Source organism: Ambystoma mexicanum, chromosome 6q (genome assembly GCF_040938575.1).
Source record: "Ambystoma mexicanum isolate Mex_15411 chromosome 6q, UKY_AmexF1_1, whole genome shotgun sequence".
Taxonomy (NCBI): Eukaryota; Metazoa; Chordata; class Amphibia; order Caudata; family Ambystomatidae; genus Ambystoma; species Ambystoma mexicanum.
In genome coordinates, this window is record NC_090937.1 from 1,059,903,820 (window position 1) to 1,059,922,739 (window position 18,920).

The window sequence follows — 18,920 nt, forward strand, 5'->3', positions numbered from 1 at the left end:
ATGAGGCCAATGGAAATGGAAGTGAGATTCAGAGTGAAGCAATACACCAATTTCCATGGTGGCCCAGGGGGACATAAGAGGAGTTGGCAGCACTGCAAGCCTTACAGGTAAGTAGGAACTGAGGCTGAGGGTAGATGGAAGGAGCAGAGATGCCGGGGACTGGGAGTAAAAGTAGAGGGAGATGGCAGGCGGGCACCTGCAAGCTTGCTTGGAATGCCTGCTTATACTATGAGATTCAGCCTGCTTTCTGAACAACCTGATTAGCTGATGTGCAGCACCCCTGAGGCAAGTCTAGGTTAATATAAGACCCACAAAGTTGAATGCAGAATGAAGCTGTATGTTTGGGGCATTCTGAAAATCATCTAATAAACTCAAAGTAATTTTCTTTTGGGGTGATTCCAATAAAGAATTGTTAAAACATTTCAATTAGATTTGAAATCAATTAGCCTAGTATTGTATTTTCTCCAGCCTGTATGGAAGATATCGAATGGTGAGCAAAGTTTGCAACTGACACTCATTAGATGATTTAGGATCATGAAAAATTCTATAGTTATGTGGCATGATAGTGTCTTAGGACAATGGAACTTGCATTGAAGAGGTAATCTTGTTCATCTTATGCCAGATCACCAGTAAATTAGAGCAGTTGAATAGCATGTTTACATGTATTTTGTTCTACAGTTCAATCAAATATAGTCCCTCTGGTTCTCCCCATAGATCAATCGTGGTATCCAACACAACCTATTAATCAACAAGAAATGAGTCAAACCTACAAAGCCAGCGGGTTTGCACCTTGTTTTCATATGTCTCTCACATCTAAACATTGGGATACTTTCCAACATCATCCTCACATTCAATACCACGTGAGCTGTCAACTGCCCCATGTTACATTATCATCCTATACATATCAGCAGGACTAGATTCTAGCAGGAATAACCAGGGGACATAAAGTGGCCTCATCCAGCGTTCCAGGTTGATCCCTCTTATAATCCAATTGTATTGTACTTCCTTACCATAGAAATCATGCTGCCAACTATACGCTGAAAGCTAGTGATGAAAGTTGTCCTCATATGCTTCAGCAAAATGCTAGGCAGTCACTCTCTAACCCCTTTGTAAACAGAATGCTATATATGAGGGCATGCTAGCCCGAGTTTTCCTTATTTGTAATACAAAATGGTGCTGGTAATGCGGTAAAAGAGATCTGCTAATGTGACATGGTTTTCATAGGTCTTCTGACATCCCCAGTAGCTTCCTTGTAGTTTGCCATTTTGGCAGTTACATAATAACATGTGAAGTTCCAACAGCCAGGGGATGCCTTTAACAGTGGGCAACCCTGATCCAGATTCTATAATATAATCATGTACACTAAATGCCTAGTGTGGGTTTGATGAATAAGCCATATATGACCTGTTGTGGTGTACTATCGGAAAATATATTTGCATTGACTAAAACTGTTTTATGTCATTTCATTTGATTGTTAGCCTGGCTTCTACTGGCCCATTCAACTGTCAGCGCATTTTGTGTATTATCTGCCTGAATTTCTCTGATAACAAGTCATTTGGTTTGACCCTGAGAAATTTTATTTTTCTCTCTGGGAATGCTTTTCACCATCCCACGAGTAAGGCTATGCCCCTATGGGTTAAGGAGAAGATCACTGCTTCAAAGGAATGCCTTGCCAGAAGAATACAGTTGTCCCACCATGGTAGCAATCACATGAGACTCCTTGTTGCAAGGCAGACATGACAGAGTGAGGGGTTAATCACCCAAGAGAGAAAGTCCAGTCCAGAGAAGAGCCCAACCATTTTGGAATCTCTTGTGCCACTCACCTTTTCTGGATCACCTCCCCACTTTCTACAGACAAAGCTCTCTGGGATTGACATCACCAGGTAAAGACCCTTGCCACTGCGGAAAATATTTGACCATTATAACGGTTTTGAAAATAACAATCTTTTTCTACATTTGACTGGTGAACCGTGTCAACTTGACTCAACCCTCTAAAACATGACTATCCAGTGGAAGCTTCTGATTCGACTGTCTAGAATGAGACTCAACCTATTGGAATGTGCCAGGAAGCCTGGCTTGAGGCTGTTGAGACACCCAAAAGAATGCAAAGGCCTAGTTTAAGGGTCCTAGTGACACATTAAATCGCCTCTGATTGCCAATTAAAGGTATATTCTTCGAACTTGAAGATTGCTGCATACAGACTATTTGCTGGCTACCCTTGATTTCAGACCCTTAGTGCCCCCTTTAATTCTAGCACCTTCATATTCTGTGTTTTCCTTTATGGGGGTGGATTATTAGTGTTTTTATTAGTGTTGGGACTTTTAATTTAATCAAAGACTCTTATTTTTAAAGTTTCTTTTGGACATTTGTTTAATTTGTACTTCCAGTTGGATGTCTCTTTGCTAGCTCACACTGCCCCTTAGCCCACATGAGTACAAGAGGTGTAGGAGATATAACCGTCATGCTGTGCCTGCTTCACCTTTATGGTTGGGAACAATTCTAGATTAGTGACAATGTGGGGCTCATTAGAAGTTTTAATATACTACTAAACCCCATACCCCTACTGAGCAGTTGCTTGTGCTGACTATGCCACGTGCTGCTTCTCATCTGTTTCACGGTTCCAATAACCACCTTTTTGGCCTGCAAAAGCAGTGGGTTGTAATTCATACTATCCAAACATACAGCACCATCCTCAGGAAAATTAATATATTCCTTTCCTTTCATTACTGCCATGATGCATATGTGCTCTTAATTGCAGATGAAGTCTCATAAAAACTGTCAGCCACATTTCCGCTGTGTGCTTGGTCTTGCTGAAGCATGCATATCTCCTCCCCAAGCTTGTCTCTGCCAGTGCAGAGCCATGCCTCATGGACACACTTTGGGCTTCATTACAAGTCCGGCGGTAACCCTGCCAGTGCTGCCGGCTTACCGGAATCACCAAGGGGTTATGACCCCGGTGATCCAGGATGTCAGGCGCCGGTAAATTGGTAATCCCCATTCCCATTTCAGTCTGATAGGACTCAATGGGAATGGGGATGATGGAAGCACTGTCACCATTAATAACGGTGCAGGAGCTTCTGTGAAAGTCTGCAGGCGGCTGCCGTTCCGCCCACCAGGTCTGACCCTGGCAGCGGGGAGGCACTCGCCCATAGACTCGCAGTGTGCCGGTCTGGTAACAACAATTGTTACAGGACCGACACACTTGTAATGAGGCCCTTTGTTTAAATATTATCCAGGTTTCTAATTATATCAGTTCTTGATTACAGATCCAATGTAAAGGATTATTTGCTTGTGTTGCCTTCTTCCTTCAGGGTGGTCGGGATTGGAGTTGTGATTCATCTCTCCTCAGACTTGGTTATTAAAACAGATTGATCTGTGCCTCCCAAATCAACTTCATGCAGCTCCACTACTTCATACATGCTGTCTCAACCCTTTTCATATATCTGTGAAGGCATCATGAAGTGGACAACAGATTCAAAATTGGATCTCAAAAACTTTATTTAAATTAAAAGTCAGGATAGAGTAAGGCCTAACTTGCACTATCCTAAGGTGGGATTTTCCTACATAAAGAAAACTAAGGATAGTCTGTGTCAGGAAGTCCAAATCAAATGTCTGTCTGTGTTCAACACCTATACTTGCCCGCACAACAAGCTGTACACAATGTGTAGGAATGTCAGCATCAAAATGAACAGTGTTCAGAATAAAGTTCCGATTTACTTCCAACTCTTGGCTTGTGATCAGCTTTCAACTCTTGGCTTGTGATCAGCTTTCGATCAGCTTTCCATTGCCCAAGTACAAAACAGTACGCAATATATCAGTGTTCTCTTCACTGAAAGTTAACATTTTCCAGCTTTTCAAAACAGCCCAATACCTTGGGACACGTCTCAGCTCTTTTGTCATCAGTACTTTTCACACAACTAATTCTGTTCCTTGACTTCAAGGGGGGTACTCGCTCTAGGTGCAGTTGTTGGACCACATGGTCCACCCATTATAGGTCATGTAACCAATGCCCCTTCTGGTTTGCTTTCCATCAACAATTGTCCACTGTTTTCCTTTGACAGCGAAGCTGGTTTCTTTCATCAGTGTTACACTCTTCCAAAATTTGACCACGACCTGTTAGGCCACCACTCACCTTATTACATTTTTCTGTATTGTTCTGGCTCTTATATCAAAAAGGGTACCTGGCAAGGCCCTGATATGCCCAGGTGGGTATACAATATTTTCACACAGAAGATCAGGGTGCGAGATCACATGTGACGTCCTCTAATATCTTACTCCACACTCACAACATGTACTGACTCTTCGTAGTAGGTAAACATAGGTCTTTAATCCTAAATCGTTTATTCAACAAGTCAAGCGTTTCCCTATTGGCTGTAAACAGGACTTGCTGTTTACAGCCAACAGGGAAACGCTTCTACGTTCCAAGTAGTCCAGAGAATAGCCAGGCACAGTTTGCGGCAGCAATCCAGTGACAACAGAAACACTTGCCAGGATATTACGCAGGGACCATGTGGAACACCTCCACACTCTCAAGCGGGATAGATCCCTAGACATGAGCAGTAACTACAAAGAAAGGGGGAGAAGTGAAGAGAAATACAACTGCACATGGATTATTTTGTATATTGTACATATTAGCATATATGAGTATACGCCACCTCTCCTCAGAGCACAGGAGCAGAAGTGACGGAGAAGGCCACCATGCACACATTCACAAGGATGCATGCAGGACATTCTGGGTTCGCTTCTGCTTTACTCTCATTTCTCTGTCCCTGGCACTCTCTCGCAAGCATTTTTTATGCAACATCCATATGTTTCTGATAACCTTGAAACAAAGAGTGTATAACAATAAGCAGTGGGATGCAAATACACAGGAATGCAGGTGAAGCTCACAGCAGGACCAATACCCCCAGTCCCCATTCTGCAATGGGCCGCAGAGGAGACAGACTCAAATTCTGTTTGTTGAATGTGTAGCACAGAAAAGGTACATCACCACATGACTCAAGAGGAGATTAATGATCTCTAAAAACAAATTAAAATGGGGAAATGTAAAATGGAGTTGTGAGGTAAAATATCTAGGGAGGGACATCCATACGGGCTTCAGATCGACTCCAGGGAGTTGTTGTGCCATGGAATGTTGTATCATGTTTCAGTAGGAGGCATTTACATCTAAGAAGACCCATGCTCCTGCAATGTGAGTGGATGAATTCTAGTAGCAAATATATGTTAGCAGACAAAGACATTCTTTGATCCTGACACTGTGATTCCTTTTAAATTTGTGTTATTGGTGTTCCCAGTCTTATTTCTCATTGACAGATTGAATTGATTTCCAAGAAAGTCAGGCAATGGGCCTCATTACGAATTTGGAGGTAGCCATGGTGCTATTAGCGCCATGGCTGCCTCCAAAATCGTGTCCGGGTCCGTAGTCTGTGAAGGAAGAATTACCGGGTCATTCCAACCTTGGAGGACCTGGTAATTCCTCATTCACAAAACCATTCCCCATTCCCATTCGAGCCCCCATAGGGCTCAATGGGGATGGAGCTAATAACGGGCCTGTTAATAACGGGCCCGTTATTTGCTCCTTGCTCCCCTTGCGGGGCTCGCAAAGGACGTCTGATCTGACCAGACGTTCTGTGCGGGTCCCGCAAGGGAACTTCTTAATAGGGCAGAATGGGTTTACCGGCACCATTACCGGTGCCGGTAAACCCATTCCACCAACCTCGTAATGAGGCCCAATGAGTTTACATGTATTTACAAGGATGATTTACAGCTATCAGGCACACATTTATTGGAGACAATGGCAGTTCAATGATCATCTGGATTGGAGAATTCCAAACTTGTATCTTCTTATAACATCATTCAAGCCTGCTTTCCCTGAAGTGATTTCTGAAAAACCAAATATATTTTTGGTTGACACAAGTGTCTCGATCCAGCACAGACTTGGGGATAATATGAAAGCTTTACCTCTCCAGGGCTGGCCAATATGAAATCCAATTGCAATTTTCATGTGATCTCTTGGCATATGAAATCATTTTTAAATTGTTTTAAAAGACAGAGCCGTTACATGTGAGTCCTCCCTTTATTTCACTGAAGAATCCCACCTCTTATTGATAGCATTCTGGAATCTGAGATCGGACTGGATTGATGTAGTGTTCCTTTACACTTCTGAGATGAGAATGACTGTCTGAGTTAACAGTATTAGCTTGACAAGGGTTGAACACACTACTAATTCCCTAAATGGTTTATGATAATGGTCACTGGATAATGCCTAATATAACTGGCAGTGAATACATTACGTTACTTCACATCTGTGGGCCAAACCAACTTAATGCCAAATTCTGGAATTCTTTCAAAACCATCTTACAAATGACAGCTCATTTTTAACCATAGCAGATGATTATGGTGTGGCACATGATCACACACATTTTGTATGTTACGATCATTGTTATGCAATGTAACCGGGTAGTGTTTAACATTATGTCCGCCATTGCTGCAGTCTTTTAGGGTTAGATTATGTAAGTGAGGTTTGGGTGAGTGGGAGCACAGATAGAGGTGTGCATGCTGACTTCATTGATGGGTGCCTGTTCAGAAGTACACACTATCTGTGTGCTGTGAGAGTCTGGATAGGTTGGACATGTGGGTTTTGTTTTGCCATATGTGCCACATGAATAATGCTCAAATGTGTATTAATTAACTTCATCCTACAAGCACGGGTAAGGATGAGAATGCAACGTAGTGGGCTGATAATACAGATGCAAGTGCTTACCCTCCCATAGGTGAAGTATGAGTTGTTAAAGCATTACTTTTGTGTCTTAATGTGTCATTAGACAACCTGCAAGGTGGGGAGGGGCCAATGGTTTCATAGAACACTCTGAAGCTCATGATAACTCTGAATTCACATTAGCTCAGTGATACACTTGAAGAAAGTAATTCTACATAGACCAGTGGTATTCTGATTTGTTTCAGCCGAGCAGGTATATTGTTTCCCGGCCCTCCCCACTTCCCCAAATAAGCTATAACTGCTCTTATTTTCCATGTAATGTTTATATTTTCTATTAACCACTGGCCCATATTGGCTTTTTAAATAGTCTGATGCCCGACCTAGGGCGACTAGCCCACAGTTTGAATACCACTGATCTAGACCAATGGATTCTAAGGTATTCAAGCAGATGCTTCAGTCACACTGTTTCTTAATGGTATACATAATTTTGTTCTACATGGCATCCTACATGCTTCATAATAACAAGACATGGTCAGCTGAAATCGAAACTAGAAGTGAATACCTAGAAATGTGCGGTCCGATTTCTTTTCATTCATGTAATTATTTGTATTTATTTTTAGATTGTATTTTGCTTCAACCAGAAAAAAACAGTGAATTTGTCAGATCATGGGACACCACATTCCCATCTGCAAGTGCTTTACGAGAATCAATATTAATATTAAACATGCACAGGTCATTGAGAGGAAAAACATATTGTAATGTTGCAAGGCTTTTAGAGACCACCAAATCATCACTGTAGTGGACTCAGGGCACCTCAGGGCACCTGGCTTGCATGGAGATTGTGTTGATGTGCCCCAAATGGGCTATCAAGAGTGCAGAGAAAAGGAGAAGGGGAAATGTAGAAGAATTGGAAAGCAGGTGAAATGCCACAACATAGAGGGATGGGGTGATGTTGAAGGGAAACGATTTTGTGTGATAGGTTAAGTGCATTTGAAACAACACATTAATGTGGATCATTGATCTGGATTGCAGAAAGAGAGATATATTCTGAATGTTTTTGGAATCAAACTTACTTCATGGACATCATGAGGAGAAGACAAAACAGTCACAGGATTCACTCATATAAAAAAGTGTTAAGTATATTAAGGTTCTGTGTAGGCTGAAGGACAGAGGACCATGTGCTGGATGATACCACTGCACACCACGTGTTGTCCCTTCTAATGGTTGAAGGTAGCACTTAATCATGATATAGAAACATGTTATAGTGGTGACAGATGGTGGGGATATTAGGTGGTAAGAGCAATAAAGGCATAAGATTGGAAGTAGGCCGTAGTGCAGCATCGACAGTAAAAAGAGGTTAATCAGACTTGAGTTTGCAGAGTGTGGTGAAGAGAGAATTTGGTGTGGGGATATAGTCCATGTATATATTTATAAGACTGAAATAGTCCTGCCTGTGGGGGGAAAACATCTATTTTCTTGATTTCGAGGGAACTGTCATGCTTCATTATTTAACTCTTGAGATTAGCTTTCCTAAGAGCTCTGCTAGGTGTCAATTACATGTTAGGGAATGGAAATACAGCAAAATCAGGAATGCAATGTTTTTGGATTGCCCAAACATCACTCTCCACATGCTACTCTTCTCCTTCCTTCAGCCTATGTCAGTGTTTCTTATGCATGCTACTCACAATTACACTACCTGATGTGCACCAATGTCAGCACTGGCACATAATGTGGATGCTCCAGCAGTCCATCAAGCTGTCCACTACACACTCTGATACTATGTTCCAACACACAACATGCTTACCAAATAAGATAGTAATTTATAGCAATGGAACACTGAGATTGAACAACCATTGGAATGTCACTGTTTTCCAACCACAGCTGTACCAATGCATCTTTTCACTATGTGAGCAAGACGCTCCCTCTTGGACCGCAGATACCTCACATGTTTGTTGCACAAACCACCTAGAAACTGTCACACATAGGGCCTCATTACACGGTAGGCGGTCAACCATGGTGCTATTAGCACCATGGTTGCCGCCGGTACCATACCGGTACCACCATGGAGGAAAGGGGAATTACCACCCCATTCCAAGGTTGGCGGGCGGTAATTCCCCCTTCCTCCATGGCCCTTCCTCATTCCCATTTTTGCCCCATAGGGCATAATGGGAATGGGGAAGGAGCTAATTACGGTACCGCAAATTGCGGTACCGTAATTAGCACCAAGGTCCCTTTGCGGGTCCCAACTTTAATGACTGGTCTACACCAGCCGTTAAGGTCGGGTCCCGCAAAGGGACCTCTTAACAAGTGGTAAGGGTTTACCGCTACCGGTGCCCTTACTGGTACCGGTAAACCCTTACCACCTACCGTGTAATGAGGCCCATAGACTTCAGGAGGACTTCCCAGCGCACAAATCACCACAAAAAAGCAAAGCAATGTTGCATATCCCTCTTTCCTCACCAACCGAAGCCAGTGCCCCTCTTTTTCAGATCTGACAGATATGATGAATTTACTTCTGCTCTGTAGGAGGACAAGGATGAGTAGTGGATACTCAGCCCACTCACCTCTACAAACCACCAGTGAAACCAATCATAAAAGCCCAGCTAAGAGATAAACCTCCTTCGATGTTCGTGATAATGTGGGAATTCTGTACTCTCAGAAGGTGTGTGAATGTTATCCAGTATCGACTCAAACAGCAACAGTACACCAGTCCCAAATAAAGGAATATCCAATCAAGGTTCCATAAAAATATATACTTTAATTAAACACAACAATGTACAACTAATTTGTAAAAGCACAGGTTCCTGGCTGCTCTGGCAATCACTTCAGTGGCTCAGGGACAGGAGATGTTTCTTTTTCTCGTTAAGGCTGGGAAACACCTGCAATGGTCCTTCACCTCGAGTATAGCTGACAAAGAGGCCGACATTTCTCCTGCAGCAAGTCTCCCATTAGGGGATACTTGCTAGTGTGTAGGGAGCATATGTTCCCTCTGCTTTGGAACACCCAATCTTCTCCTCACTGGCAGAGGACTTTAGAAAGTAATCTTCTCCCAAAATAGGGCAAACTGAATTCTTCCTTGCAGCCTGAATGGTCCAAAAATGAATCACATAATGGATTGATAACTCCCTCTTTTATAAGCAAAAGTCCAGATGGTATTTGATGAAACCAAGCCCAGTTCAATGTGTTCAATCACTGTCCTTGAGAAAAGTGATTTGTGCTAAAGGAAGTCTTGGGGACAGAAAGGAAGAAGAGCCACAGAGGGAAAAAATGGTGGAATCCCCATCCCCAACTGTGCAGAGCTTTTGACTAAACTAACTCTGCCTCCTTTTCAGAACCATAGCATGAAAGGTCCTTTGCTATGCAGCACCATGGTGAGAGAGTAGCCCTTTTTGTTTGGGGTGTGCCCTTTGATTCCAGTTTTCCAGGGCAACTCCCGCTGAGGGGCTCTCCTGCTGCAGAGAGTTGTCACCCATCCTCACAAAACATCAAAAGAGAAGCATAGTCATTCAGTCTGTTGTCCTGCTGACTGAGCAGAGACAGGCTGTCTGACTAGAATACACACACCCCTTTCTCAGATGACCTGCGCGTGGAGTGTTGACGCGTGTATGATTCAAATGAGATGTTGCTTTTAATAATTATGTGAATTACTTACCACCACACTCACACATCAGGTATGGTTTATTTTCTAAAGATGTAACACCAGGATGGTAATTCCTCATTATTACATGCCTTTGGAACCGCGGCACAGATTCTAAATGCGGCTTGTGTACTGCAGTGACTTTGCTGTCACATCAGCTGTCAAAATAATACTGTGGCCTTTGGAACTGCTTTGTGCCGCTGTAGTGAAAGTGCTGCATATCAGGAGACTGATGTAGCATGGAGTATCTGCCACTTTGCATTTGGCATGGAGTAAAATGAAAGGGGGGGACTGGATACCCGACCACCCTTTCTGAGATGGAACTGCAAACATCATTTTATTTATTAATACAAATCAAAAAAGCAAGGGCTGCTGCACCCCTGCCAGATGGAAATTCCTCACACTAGAGGACCAACAGACCATGCAAATCATATTGGAGCACTGTATACACCATAATAAGTTTAATGGCATTGGCACAGTAAGACCATATTCATATTAATTTGCCAAATAATGCCAAGATTATCACTGTAAGCACATACACTTGTTACGATCAGTAGTACCGTATTGGCACTTGTGATGACTCGGATCAAACAGTGGCGTAAATAACAAAGCTCCAGCCAAGCCACAAGATAGGCATAAACGCAGCACTTTGGTGGACATCTGCCCCTGGCATGGCTACTCACACACACGTATCAGAATGCAGCGACGACTTGTGACAAATATGGTCTGGCTGGGCACATAACACTTTTGCCTCCATACACGAAATTAAGCCTCAACACATCTGTCATCAGAATCTAGCAACAACCTATGAGAGAAATTCAATACAGCTGGACACATAAAGAGTCTCTTGCACTCACGCACTCTACTGGCCTCCCTCAGCACCCGTCCACATGGCTGATCTCTTGGGTTGCATATTAGAGCCCAGCCAGCCCACCTAATTCCTTATATTGGCCAAATGCACACACTCATTCTAAGCCTTTTGTGAGAATGTTCCTATACTCTGCACTGCGGTCCCTGAGGGTGTCCCCGCCAAAAGAATACTAATGCGAAAGGCTCTATATACATGAGTACTGCTACTACTTCTACTACTGCTCTGACAATATAGTCTCTCTCTCACGCCAGAACCTTACCCCCTCACTTTTACTGGCACCTCCTGTCTCAACCCGCTACCCCTCAATCACATAATGAAGCACTGGCACCGGTCTAGACCGACACATGCACAATACATTAATTCTCTCTCTCTCTCTCTTTCTCTCTCTCTCTCTCTCTCTCTCTCTCTCTCTCTCTCTCACACACACGTAACGAGAGAAATGCCACTAATGACACATCACGGTGTACATTGCTATGCCATAAAACAATGCCACATTCGCAATACATATTACTTTATGTAACCCCCTACGGAGCTGCAACCCATGCAGGGGTGGACTGGCCTATCAGGAACTCTGGAGATTTCCCGGTAGGCCTCTGCACTTTTCTGTGGTATTTCCAAATGTTCTCATAGGAAAATGGTTGAGCTTGCTGAAAATGTGTAATATTGGGCCACTTTGAACATTTTTTGCAGGGCCTCTTTTGGTTCCCAGTCCATCCCTGAACACATGCGCTCTTTAGAAGGAGGTGATGATTATTTATTTAAAACACATGCATATTGCACCTCTTCTGTGCAAGCTGTAGGCACTTAAGGGCAATCACTGTAACCGCCTGAGTGAATTGATCTTGTTGTTTTTTTTTTTTTTATAACATGTTTTTATTGAGGTCTCGACAATTGCAGCAGCGCCCAGCAAACACAATATATAGTAGTATGCATAACAATATTGTTGTTAAATACATAAATAACAGTAGTAATTTAAACAGTTGTTTCGATATCAGAAAGCATGTCACAGAGGTATGTCCTGAATGGGCCCCAAATGTCTTTTGGCCTGCTCATGCTCGGTTGGGACAGCACGAATTGTTCCTCGCATTCATTGATGTAGGTTAGTTCACGTAAGAACACGTCCATGGTGGGGGCAGCCGGGCTCTTCCACAACTTCAATATGCATCTTTTAGCTATAACACACGACACATTGAACAATCTTCTACGCTTCTCGGAGCATTTACCTATATCACCAAATAAGTATTTTTGTGGGGTCAGGTGCGGGGGAATCTGTGTGACTTCATTTAGCATTTCCGCTACTTTCTCCCAGAAACGCATCACAACTGGACACTCCCAGTACATATGATAAGACCCCGCTGCCGGGGACCCACATTTGGGACATTTGCCTGGGTCATCTGGTGTGAATGTAGCTATCCTGGCGGGTGTGTGATGCAGTCTGTTGAGGATTTTAAATTGTATTTGTCGAAGCCCGGCATTGAGGGAGACTCGCTTTGTTAGTGCACAGTATCTCGCCCACTTTTCTTCTGGTATTGGCATTTTCATGTCCACTTCCCATTTCTCCCTCACCTGGCTTACCACTGCAGAGTGAGTCTGCATTGCCTTGTAAAGTCTGGAGATTCCCAGCCCACCCCGCACTGTAACCAACTGCACACACGGGTGGGAAGGGGGTTCGTCTGGGAATGACGGCCAGCGACTGTGATATGCTGATCTCATTCGATAGTACTGCAATGTCTTGAGCTGCCCACCTCCCACGCCCCTAGTGAACACCTCCAGGGTCACGAATTTCCCCTCTAGGTACATATCGCCTATTTTCATCTCCCTGCCGGGGTCCCAGGTTTCCTGTATATCGGTATCGAACGTGGGGGGGAGGCCAGGGTATTTCCACAGGGGCACCTCAGGGTTATATGGAGTCTCTATTTTCAGCCTTTTATATATCGCTCCCCAGGCTTTTACTGTGCAACTCACAGGGTCGAACTCGCAAGAGTCTTTATGTCTTGTGTTGAAGATCACTGATCCAATGTTAGTGGGCTCGGTAGTGTATTCCTCTATTTGCGCGTGAGGGGAGTTGTCACAATCATCGTACCAGTACTTTGCAAATTGTGCTTGTGACACAGTATAATAGAGCTCAAAGTCTGGTGCGGCCATTCCCCCCTTCTCGTAGGGTTCTGTCATCTTTTCCCAGCTGATTCTGGCTGTCTTCCCGTCCCACAGAAAGGACACCACCATAGAACGAAGTCTAGAGAAGAACTCTCTCCCTGGCCATATGGGGATGTTTACAAATAGGTATAACAATTTCGGCAGTACGATCATTTTAAGAATGGCAATTCTACCGTGTAGTGAAATTGGGAGACGCCTCCATATCTGTAATTTAACATTAAGTGTGTGTAGCGCCTGATCGTGATTGTCGATGTATAGTGTTTGTTTGTTGCAGGAGACCAGTACCCCGAGGTATCTGATGTGGTGTGCAGACCATTTAAGGCCACAAATATGAGCCGGGCATCTTGTGGAGGGGGTGAGCGGGAACACCTCTGACTTGGAGTTGTTGACCTTGTATCCAGAATATTCTGTAAATTCGTTAATATCTGTCATGATGGGAACAATGTTTTTGTCAGGTTCGCGAACATAGAGTAGCGTATCGTCCGCATATAATGATATTATTTGGGTGGCTCCCTTCAGTGTTATGCCTCTATTATCGTGTCTCAATCGTATCGCCGACGCCATGGGCTCGATTGTTAAGGCAAAAAGTATAGGGGAGAAGGGGCACCCTTGTCTGGTACCCCTGCCTAGTTCAAACAATTGGGACATAGTTCTGTTTGTGTGTACTTTCGCACATGGAGCTGTGTAAAGCAGTTTAACACACCGAATGAAAAATGGGCCAATCCCAAATGCCTCCAACACCGAGAACAGATATTCCCAGGAAACCGAGTCAAACGCTTTCTCAGCGTCCAGGGATATCGCCACCGCTTGTTTGTTCGGGTTGATCTGTGACATTATGCCAAATAGCCTACGCAAATTGAGGGCGGTGGACCGTTGGGGAATGAACCCGCTTTGATCGGCATGTACTAGTGCTGGCGTGATGGGTAGCATACGGTTTGCCAGCACTTTCGCGAAGATTTTGGCGTCCACGTTTATTAGGGACAGGGGCCTGTAGGATGACATGTCTTGAGGCGGGCGGCGGGGCTTGGGCAACACCGTTATTATGGCCTCACGCATTGTTTGTGGTAAGGATTGTTTACCCAGAGCCTCCCCCCACACCTCCAGCAGAACTGGGACCAGTTCTTCCCGGAATTCTTTGTAAAATTCCACTCCCAGGCCATCCGAGCCCGGTGCCTTACCAGACGTGAGCCCCTTGATCGCTTCAGTGAGCTCCTCTGCCGTGACTGGTTGCTCCAGTATGAGCCTGTTTTCTTCTGTGAGTTTAGGGAGATCCAAGGCGGCCAAATAGGCTTTGATCTCATCAGGGGATTTCCTATCTTGGTTCGCGTACAGTGCTTTATAGAACTGTACAAATTCATCATTTATTCCCTGTTCACTTGTTACCATCACGTCTTGCGCCGTGAGTATAGACGCAATCGGGGCCACTTTGTTTTCCTGCTTGACCAGATTGGCCAGCATTTTCCCAGCCTTGTTCCCCTCCCCGTATCTCCGGGCTCTGGAAGGGGCTGCTATATAGTGAACCTCCCTCATTGCCAATTTATCGAATTCCCTAAGAGATTTATGTATTTCAGAGAGGGTATCTCCACCATGTGTTCGGCTATATGTCTCCTCCAATACGGTTAGTTCCCTTTCCACCCTTTCCAGGTCTCGGCGTACCTCTTTCAGTAGGCCCGTTGTTTTGGATATTAGGACCCCTCTTGCCCACACCTTGAATGTTTCCCAGACTGAGGAGATATGGTCCACAGACCCAATGTTGTCTGTGAAGAAGTCGGCAATGTCTGTGTGCAGGCTTTCTACTACGTTTGGATCTTTTAATATACCGGTAGGCATTCTCCACCTCCTGGCCGGCTTAGGGGCACCCCTGATAATAATTTCCATGGTCACTGGGGAATGATCAGACAGTGTACGGGGAAGGATTTCGCAGCTCTGTAAGGCGTGTGAAGTGCCTGAGGGGATAAACCAATAGTCGATGCGTGACTCACTGTCATGCACAGAGGAATAGAACGTGTAACGCTTGCTTGTTGGATACAGCACCCTCCAGGCGTCCAGCAGGGACAGCTGCTGCATTATCTGTTTCAGAGCTAGCGACGTCCTAGATGGTGGTCTAGGTGTCTTGGCTGACCTGTCCAGGGCCTGGTCCAGCACAGCGTTGAAGTCACCTCCCCATATTATGTTTGTTGCCTCATGCTTAGCAAGGATTTCAAATATATGCAAGTAAAAGTCTGGGTCCTCAAGATTAGGGCCATAGGTATTTACCAGGGTTATCTGTTCGCCAGCAATTTCCCCCCAGACCAGTACATATCTACCCATCGAGTCCAACAGGTGGCCTTTTTCAATGAACCCCAGTGATTTGTGAATCAGAATGCTTACCCCCCTGGATTGTGAGGAGTAGTTCGTGGAGAACCGCTGCTTACCCCATTTCGCCAGTATTTGATCATTAACCGTGCTCTGCGCATGCGTTTCCTGTAGCATTAAAATTTGGGGCCCGTGCCTACTGACATAATTGCCTACTTTTCTGGTTTTCATTGGATTGTTTAGGCCTCGGACATTCCATGTCATTAGTTTAACCTTTAACCCATCACCCATTATCTGTGCGTGTGGTTTGTGTTAAGTTTCGACAACCGTTAATGCACATGTATTCAGGACTGGAGCGATGCCAGCACTTGTGAGACCGTTTTCCAACCAAACCACAACCTTCAACTGCCCACATTTCCCTCCCAAACTGAAACTCGTCTGGGCGGTGATCACAACAAAAGAACTTACCCTTTGGCCCTATCCCTCCCACCACCCACATCATCTGCCCCAACTTGACGATGAGCCCAAGTAACTGATTGGAACAATCCTGAGGGTGCATCGTCGCAAAGCAATGCTCAGCCGTCTGGCCGCCCATGCGGGAGGCTCTACGGCCCGATTACGTCGGATTTCGGTTCAGTTTAGCTGTGCTGACATTGTAGTGAAAAGAGAAACAAACTGCAACTGGTAGGGGGGAGTCTCATCCATCCACCGGATCGCCTCTACCCTCACCCGGGCAGGGTCTTGCATTCGGGTCTCTTGCGCGGTCTCTTGGGGGCAGTGGGATGGAGGCCTCGACGTATGCCAGTGCCTCTACGGGGTTTTCAAAGAAGTGGGCTCTACCGCCATGTTGAATTCTCATTTTTGCAGGGAATATTAAGGCATAGGGTGTGTTGCGGAGTCGTAGTTGCTTTTTGACCATCTCGTAGGACCTGCGTTGTGCCTGTACATTTGCAGAAAAGTCCGGATATATATGTATTCTGTTGTCTTCATAGTGTAGTGTCCCCTTTTCCCTTGCTGATCGAAGGATCGCATCTCTGTCCCTGTAGTTGAGTAGACGCGCAATGATGGTTCGGGGTGGGGCGCCCGGCTTGGGGGTTGGTGCCAGGGTGCGGTGGGCCCTTTCAACGAGGAAGTGGCCGGACAGGGAATCCTCCCCTAGTACAGATTTCAATAGCTCCTCCACCCTTCTCTCCATGGAGCCCTTGCCAAACGACTCTGCCACTCCAACAATACGGATGTTGTTTCTGCGGGATCTAGATTCGAGATCCTCGCACTTATTCTGCGTCTTGCGGAGTTCTGTCTGGAGTAAGGCTATGTCACGACCATGTTGTGTGAGCACGTCTTCATTTACACCTATCCTGTTTTCTGCCTCCGAGATGCGTGCGCTTTCCTTCTCCATTCGCGCTTTTAAGGAGCCGATCGTCGCCACAATGTCGTCTAATTTCACATTGACCGCCAGGAACCCGTTCTGTACAATTGTAGCCAAGCGGTCCAAGGGGTCCGAGTTTTGAGCATCAGACGCTTGTGTTGCCCCTCCTGGCGTCTCCTGTTGTTGGGAGTTTGTGTAGGAATCCATTGGGCCGGTCTTTCTCACCCCCGTAGTTTTTTTCTCAGTGCGGCCCATTGGGTGGCGTTGCAACTTCTAGGGTGAATTGTGCTCTCCCACGTCTGTATGCTGCCGGCCACCAATGACCACCAGCAGCGGTTCTGTTGCGATGTAGGTTGGGGGGTGGGCACCGGGATATACAATCTCGTCCCCGGGGTGCTGCGGTGGGCCTCCGCGGTCCCCGTATAAAGCAAAGCCTCGGCCTTGAGTATGTCGGGAGTGCAAGAGGTTGGCGTTCAGCCGTTGCCTTGTCTTTACATCGAGGGGATCCAGGTGAACTTCTGGCCTGCAGCTCAACCGGGATGTAATGTAGTGCCCCCACCGTCCACACCGCAGTCCCCGTGTAGGGGCGGATGAGTGTTGGAATTAAGCGGCCTGGCGGGCCTCACTGTTCAAGGTGTATCGCAGCGTGTATGGGAGCACGGGGCTGTCCCTTCGCACGGGTAATCTGTGCGTTTGGCGTCCAGGCAGATTTTGCTGCCGTCCGTAGCACGTACCCCCACAAGACCACAACGGCGGGGAGTGTATGCTCCCGGGGGGGTCCCGTGAATAGGATGTTTATTCCTGGCGCCTGTGTCGTTCGCCCCCGCTCCCGTGGCACGGATGTTCCCTGTGGGGGGGCGCTGGCCCCCTGTCCGTCCACCTCCCCGGTCTGCCCACTTACTTCACCAGCTACGTCCTAGCTGGGCTTTGCCGCGGGCGGGACCGGAATCAGGGGGCTGGTGTCGTCGTCGCAGCGTTTCCTCGCCCGGTCTATCCTGTGGCCTGAAGTCCGGAGCGAGGGGGTCTGCTCTCCCACCGCCGATCGGTCCAGCAGGAGGATGAGTGGTGCGTCGCCGTCCTCAGGCAGCGTCCGTGTTCAGGCAGGTTGCTCCTCCCCCACAAGGCCGCTCAGCCGTTTCAAGCCCGGGGCTCGAGTGCGAATCGCCCGGAGCCCACCAGTGGCCAGGCCGCCGCTCTGCAGGCGCTGCCGATACAATCGATGATTGCTCCGCCGTCTCGAGATCCACTCACACAGCCTTTGCAGGATGTCTTCCAAAGGCATTCCCCAGCAATATTCTGCAGTAGCGCGTCGGCCAACGCTAACCTGGAAGGATTTATTAATAAAAAGGATTACGTTCGAGCCGGAGCTCTTCACCTAGGCGGCCATCTTAGCCGTGCGCAACAGCGCCCCCTTGATCTTGTTGTTTTAATCTCGACTAAAATCCATCCCTTAAAATGCATTGCATTGGTGTCATTACGTACAGGCCGCATATGCAGATGCGGTATTATTCCAGGAATGAAAGAGAATACAATAAACGGTACTGTATGAATAAAGCAGCATGAGTTCAATAATGAAAGAACTATGATCGATTCCTGATACGGTGCCAAGTGCAGAAGTAATCAGTTAATCCTGACTGACAGACCTGTACAAGAATCGTGAGTGACTGGACGAAGCTAATTAATCTCTGTATACTACGGCATTTTATTTATTTGTACGAAAGACATAACATTGAGCTGTCGACTGGATTTGGAAAATGTGCGAAATATCGATTTGAACGTTTTCTGAAATATTTATTTCCAGTGAAATGTGAAGGGACTATGGGAAATGTGCTCTATTTTTTGAGAAACGCATGGTCTGCTGTAAGGAAACTAG

The 18,920-nt window shown here is 45.8% G+C and overlaps 1 protein-coding gene across 3 annotated transcripts in view; it reads left to right on the forward strand.

Annotated features, from left to right (window-relative positions):
• The window catches only part of SGCZ (sarcoglycan zeta), a 6,780,780-nt gene that overhangs the window by 2,057,764 nt on the left and 4,704,096 nt on the right, over nt 1–18,920 (forward strand). The window lies entirely within an intron of this gene.